At 45.7% G+C, this 7,157-nt stretch overlaps 1 long non-coding RNA gene across 1 annotated transcript; it reads left to right on the top strand.

Moving 5' to 3' along the window:
* Positions 1 to 3,357: 3,357 nt before the first annotated feature.
* On the top strand, positions 3,358 to 5,571 carry LOC134445459 (uncharacterized). The gene is made up of 4 exons (XR_010034262.1): positions 3,358 to 3,643; positions 4,159 to 4,229; positions 5,034 to 5,102; positions 5,339 to 5,571. It is a non-coding gene; the product is annotated as an uncharacterized LOC134445459 (long non-coding RNA).
* Positions 5,572 to 7,157: the final 1,586 nt, after the last annotated feature.

Below are 7,157 nucleotides of genomic sequence, written 5' to 3'. Positions count from 1 at the left end.
TCTCAGCGAATGACTATTTTTGCGGGGAAGTTGTTGTCCAGGCAAGTCGCCTCTTATGCCTCATACTCGGCTTGTTGCACTGTCTCGGATATCAGTCTCGTATGCCGCTGGTTGACTGATGGCCTACGTCTCGTTTGCGGTCATTTGGGAGGATTCCATGAACTGGTTGGAGTGACTTTTGGAACATTTGCTGGGGAAGGGCGGAATCGAAGTAACTGGGCCCGCGGTGCTCTCTCGTTGCGCCTCGCGCACTTAGCCAGCTTATCTGCTCAACACATTTGTTTTTTCGGAGGGTACTGCGAGTCACAATTTAGGCTACTTGGTCCTCGTCGGCCTCATCTGCTGCGGATGGACTGGTGATTCGCTTGCCAATATTATAGAGCATTTATGAACCGGTTGGTGTGGCTTTTTTTTGGAACGTTTGCTGGGGGTAGCCTACAGATTTAAATGGGCTACTTATAGCCTATATCGAAGCGCCTCGCCCGCATGCATAACCCGACATTACCTTCCGTGTTGTTTCGTGCTACTGCCTGTCACGATACCGGACGGAGGACATTGCAGAGCCATGCACTCGTTCTTAATTGTCCTGATTACAAACGTACTTCCTGTGTTCCGGAGCGATGTTGCAAGGACCTCAGCCTACGGGCCGTAGCACCGCCTACAGTTTTTCATTCATGTGGATTCCGGTCGTGCGTTCATCAGTTTGCACCCGCCTATTTTCAATGTTCCGTTCAGTAGCCTATGCCCACAACACGAGCCTATTTTACGTTTTCGTTTGCATGGACTGGCCCATGTGGCGGAGGAGTGGCGGTCTCGTTGACTTTTAAGAGTTATGACTTCGGTTCGTAGGCCTAGACTGCTGGATCGCACATTAAGCTTGTGCGCGCTTGCCAATCATCACTTAATGTCATCGCACTGCCGGCAGTTTGTATTGATAAGTGTACCTTGCTTCCTCACTCCCGCTTCAAGTCATTCAGGGCTGGATTAAGTTAAAGGGACACTGTGTGAGATTTTTAGTTGTTTATTTCCAGAATTCATGCTGCCAATTCACTAATTACCTTTTTCATGAATACTTACCCCCACCATCAAATTCTAAGTATTCCTTATGACTGAAAAAATTGCACTTTTCTTACATGTAAGGGGGGATCTTCTCCATGGTCCACCATTTTTGAATTCCCAAATAGCAATTTTTAGCTCCAAAAATGACTTACTTGGACCATACTAGAAAATGTTGTTTATTACATGGTAAATGTTCATGTAAAGACCAAATTTGGCAATAGGCAGCTCAGTTTCAATGAGCAGCATAGTTGCAGTTCTTCTTTTTTTTTTTTTGACCATTTCCTGCACAGTGTACCTTTAAAGATCACGCAGGGCTTTCGGCCTGCGCCCGGTCGCCGAGCATCGAGGGATATTGTAGCCGGTCGCAATGCCTTGTCTATTTCGAGTTATTCTGATCACAATGGGCTACATGTACACCGTCCAAATTTAAGTAAATGAACGAGTGATATCCGTGGGAAGTACATCGATGATGACCGTTAATAATCATAATTAAATTATACATGAAACTCTGCCCATGGAGTCCTGTCAGGGTTCTGATCACTCCCCTTGGTAGCCATCTATGGGCTAACCCTCTCACTCTGCACACCACTCGTGCCCTTAGGCTTCATTGGAATCGTCAGGGCGCTCGGACTGTGATGTGTCGTATTGCGTTTGTTTTCTCATATCTGGTGATGGTGGTCTCTGCTGCTTTCCCGTACACTTTCACATACACGTGCGTCTGCGCTCCACGTAGGGCATACGCTACGTCATGCACTGGGCATCGGCCCCAACGTCGGACTGAGCATCGGCCCCAACGTCGGACTGGGCTCTGGCCCCAACGTCGGACTGGGCTCTGGCCCCGACGATGGACTGGGCTCTGGCCCCGACGATGGACTGGGCTCTGGCCCCGACAATGGACTGGGCTCTGGCCCCGACGATGGACTGGGCTCTGGCCCCGACGATGGACTGGGCTCTGGCCCCGACGATGGACTGGGCTCTGGACCCGGCGACGGTATTGGCCCCGACGACGGACTGGGCATCGGCCCCAACATTGGACTGGGCATCGGCCCCAACGTCATCCTGGGCCGGCGACTCTACATCATCCTGGGCCGGCGACTCTACATCATCCTGGGCCGGCGACTCTACATCATCCTGGGCCGGCGACTCTACATCATCCTGGGCCGGCGACTCTACATCACCCCGGGCCGGCGACTCAACATCACCCTGGGCCGGCGCCTCAGGGCTCGTGCATCAACGGCACACCTCAACATTGCCCTGGGCTGTCGCACCTCAACACCACGGCTCAACACCACGGCTCAACATCACAACTCGGCATCACAATGGGCCATCGCCTCAGCATCGCACTGGGCTGTCGCCCCAACTTTAACGCCAGTCACCTGGTTGTATCGGTATCCTCATCCATCCTGCATTACGAACTTATCGCAGCTACCCACTGGTAGCGAGTAGGAGTTTATGTCTATTTTGATATGCCGTTTTTGTTCTGGTGCCGTTATTCAGTGATGTTTCAGCTTTCTGCTCTGTCCCTCTCAGGTCTCGATAACCGGCTCTCCAACTCTCCTCTGTCGTAAGCTCGCACTTTCTGCATTCTCCTGACTAAGGTGCCACCCTTTTTTATTGCTAGTCTAATCATGCAGTTACCGCAAGTTGTCTCTCTCAACCAACCAGGGCATCCGCCCCACTGCCTGTGTCCATGCCTGCTTTGCACAAGCATTCACCGCGCCACACCGCGTAGGTGTTTATCATAACTGACATGGTGTTATTATTCTTGGTCGAGATGTTTTCTTGGTGTTTCATTCATTGTTCGTTTCAGCTACGAGCTCTGCTCTCTCCCTCTCTTAGGTCACGATTACCAGTTGTCTGCCGATTCTCCTCTGTTTTAACCAGACCTTTCTGCTATCCTGGCCGAGGTGCTTGTCTTTTAATGTTAGCCACTCATGCTTTGTCTAAAGCTGTCTCTCTCACCGCTCTGGGCAGACGCCCGCATAGTGCAGGCTTTCAGCCGCTGGTCGTCCGATGCATGTGCGTCTTGCATTCGGCTCATTCCTCGCTTTGTCATCTGGCTCAGTGTACTGTTTCTGTTCTGTTAACTCTGTTTCGTTCTTCTCGTTCCTCGCCCAAGAGGTATACAGCACGCTCGTTCAGAATCGGCGTGGTCACCACGGCCGCTACCCAGATAGCAGATATTTTGGCTTTGTTTTGGCAGATATCTGCAATTTTTGGCCTCCTTTTGGCAAGCCATAAGCTTTTGGCAAAATTTTGGCATGGTTATGGTTGACCTGGGCGCCAGTGAATTGGGGCGTTCCTCTGGAAAGCAAAAAAAAACAAGATTTGGCTAAAATATGGGTTGCTTATGGCTTCCCACAACACATTAAAACGCGCGGACTGTGAATGAATGAGTTATGGCCAGGTTATGGCATGTGTCAGGTTAATCTGAACCTCGGGTGGAGAGCGGGACAGCAACGTTCTACATTGGTGCGCTTATGGCAATCCAAAAGACTGCCAAAATCAACTGTCAAGAGAAACTCGTGCTTGCCTCACTTCAGTTTCCCCAGCGCCAGTGTGTGTCAGACTTCAGTTTATGCAGGTAAGTGCAGTTGACACGTTTTTATATTAAATACAACCACCGATGACTTAAGAGATGAGGCATTTTGTGTTATCGGTTTTCATGTTGATTTCATAGGTCTGTGACCGTCGGTTTCCGTGTTATGCGCTGAAACTTTGATACCCTTTTAACAGGAGCTAAAATACAAACGTCTGTGACACACAACTGTGACATTTAATCTTAGTTGCTACCCTCATACTCAGTAACGGTTGATTAAGTGTTGTTCTGTGGTTGAAATTCACTTTCAGATATCAATGCCAAGGGAATTTCAATCAAAGAACAACAACACTAGCAATCCCAGCTAACTGGCCAACGACAGCTAGCAAAAGCCGGGAGCTAGCTAACTCAGGCATGGAGCATCTTCTACCTATTTGGCACAAAGCAGAGCACTATCTAGCAATATCTGTCTGTCACGGAAAGTGTTGGACTCACTGTAATTCTAGCCTACTACTGAAGCAATCGAGTGAATCTGCTTTTTTTCTACATTGTCTTTTCAGATGTGCTGCTGCTGAAGGCAGTCACCCGTTGGAGGAACTTGTTTTTTGACAGGCATAGCGTATTACTACAGGTTGGTTCCACAATTTATTAACCTCTCTCTCTGGTCTAATCTTCGTTCGTTGTGAAAGTCCTTGCTTTTAATGTAACTGCTTTTAAGTATACGTCTGTATTAGGCAAGGCAATGGTCAGTTTGTGTTCAAGCGCTGGCTATTTAACATGATCAGTTGTTAAGGCAGTGTGTATTGTTCAGCTATCAACAACAGGGGGTAAACCGTATACAGAAATGTGGCCCATGTAGGCCTATGTAATCTTGCTCTAACATTTGTAATACCTCAACACAGAGAGTAGCTTACTAGAGGTGTCAAAGGTAAAAGTAGAAGTGAATTCATGGTGAAATGTAAACAAACGCCTGCCCCCAGACCAGGATCTCGGAAAAGACTGAATAAGGGGGAAAAACACCTCAGATAGGCCTACTGACAAGTAGTGGGAGCATTACTAATTGGCAGAAAGCTTTAACAATGGCACATGATATAACATAGTGACCCGTCTGTTTCACCAGTTATTCTACTGTAGGCACACCCAATGAGATAGATAGCCTACTGCTTTGTTGTTATTGAAAAACCTAAAAGCTAGGTTAAAAAAAACCTCCAATTTGACAAGTACTCTGATCTTAGAATCAGTGGGCTATATACTCAAGTGCAAGTTATATGTTTTGGCAGGGTTTTGTTTGATTGAGTATTGTTTTTTTTTCCTATTCTTTTTCTCCCTTTTACTTTTGACAATTCCGTAGATGGTTGTACAATCTACTGTAGCCTACTACTCATGTCATTTAAAATGTATAAAATATGAAATAACATCTACATTCTCTCTTCAGATGCTGTGCTGCGAACGGACACTGCAGTCACCTGTGGGAGGGGTCAATCAAATCGGATCTCAAAAACAGGTACCAAATTTTACACCCCTCCCCCCTCTCCTGTCTATTACTCTATTAATCAAGTGCATTTGTGCCGCCACTTGGCCAGGACACCCTTGTTAAAAGAGATTTTTAATCTCAACAGATTTATTTTCCTGGTTAAATAAAGGTTAAATAAAAGAAGAAAAAAAATGTAATGCCACTGTTTTCAAAGTTACTTTTGCATGTAGTAATTCAATTTGGTTTATCTTTTTATTCTTTCCTAGATGTCGCGAATCTGATCTGATCTACCTACCTCTATGTGGCAATAGAGTACCTGCTTTTACTGGCCAGGGGACCAAGATGAAAACAAGAGGCCTGTACCCAGACATCCAAGCACCCATCAAGTCACCCAGTCCTCCACCACCTGCTGTGCAGCTATACCCATCCATCAAATCCAGCCACTTGCCCACCCTAACCAGTCACAGCATTTGGAGGCAATAAAGTATAATGAAATGTATTTAATTGTCTTGTTTTTTTTTTTCTAGATGCATAAATATTCCAGTTTCATTGTTGAAAATCACGCATTTATTAAATGTGCGATTTTCAACAATAAAACAGGAATATTTAGTGATCCCAAATGTAGCCATAATGGGGCCAAATGTCACTTATTTGTCTTATAAGTTTCTCTGTATACCGGTACTTACATTTTAAGTATACAGGGAAACTTATAAGACAAATAAGTGACATTTGGCCCCATTATGGCTACATTTGGGATCAATTATGGGTACATTATGGCAGTATTTAGGGTCATTTATGGCTGTTCTGGGAGAGTTATGGGTACATTATGGCTGAATTATGGGTACATTATGGCAGTATTTAGGCTCATTTATGGCAGTTCTGGGACAGTTATGGGTACTTTATGGCTGCATTTTGGCTGAAGGGTGGGGTCTGGAATTCCTTTTGGGGCCTTTAAGGCTGTACGTGGAAATCCCAAATAGGTTTTGGGTGAACTTTGGTCAATTTATGGCTGGGTTTGGTTGGTTTTGGCATGCCAAATTTGGGCCACTTTTAGCCCGGGGACTCAAACCGAAGCCAGCAAAAAGGCCAAGACACAATTTGGCCCAAAACTCTGCCAAAAACATTTTGCTATCTGGGTAAGCGGGGTCTGTCCCCTACTGCGACCAAGGCGCTGGGCCGTTGGTCGTCTGGCGCATACGCTTCCTGCATTTGCCTCACTCCTCATCACGTCGTTGAAGCATGCTATATCTGGTCTGTAACTTTATGTTTTCTATTCTCATTTCTGGTGACGGTGGTATTTTGCTGCACCGGCGGCATTCACTCTATCTCTTGGGGGGCTATCGCTCCGGTCACCCGGTCATGTCTGTATTCTATCCTTCTCTCATCTATCAGATCGATTTTATAGTGGTCTGTAAGCCTGTTATCTCTATATTTCGTAACATTGAACCAGCCTGGCTAGTTGCCATGGTTGTTTATCCATGATGTCAACTATCATACCACATATTATAGCCTACATTCATTCATCCATCCATTCATTTACTCATTCATCACCATGTTCTACTCTCTCTCCTAGGTCACGATTCCGGCTCTCTACCTACTGTCATAATCTAAGTTTTCAGCGCTCTCCTGACCAAGGTGCATCTATCAATCAAATCATAACGCTCTGCTGTGTCTCTGCTCTCAGCGCATCCGCGCCATGTCTTCTCGCATAGCCTAAGGTACCGACATTATCATCATCACAGGCTTCATGCCTCCGCTAGACCACCGCCCATAAGCTTAAGCCTTAGAACATCCCTATCATTTATAATCTCATTTAATCTATCATCATTTGTCTTCCAACCTATCACTTATCACCCATCATCATCATCATTATTATTATTATCATTGTCATCATTGTCGTCATTATCATCATTATCATTATCATCTTTATCATCATCATCATTGTTATCATCGTCATCATTATCATCATCATCATCATCATCGTCATTGTCATCATTGTCATTGTCATCATTGTCATTGTCATCATCGTCATTGTCATTGTCATCATTGTCATTGTCATCATTATCATCATCATCGTCATTGTCA

This window comes from Engraulis encrasicolus, chromosome 3 (assembly GCF_034702125.1).
Source record: "Engraulis encrasicolus isolate BLACKSEA-1 chromosome 3, IST_EnEncr_1.0, whole genome shotgun sequence".
NCBI lineage: Eukaryota > Metazoa > Chordata > Actinopteri > Clupeiformes > Engraulidae > Engraulis > Engraulis encrasicolus.
The sequence above is the reverse complement of the archived record's forward strand: the minus strand, read 5'-3'. Positions and strand labels throughout refer to the sequence as shown.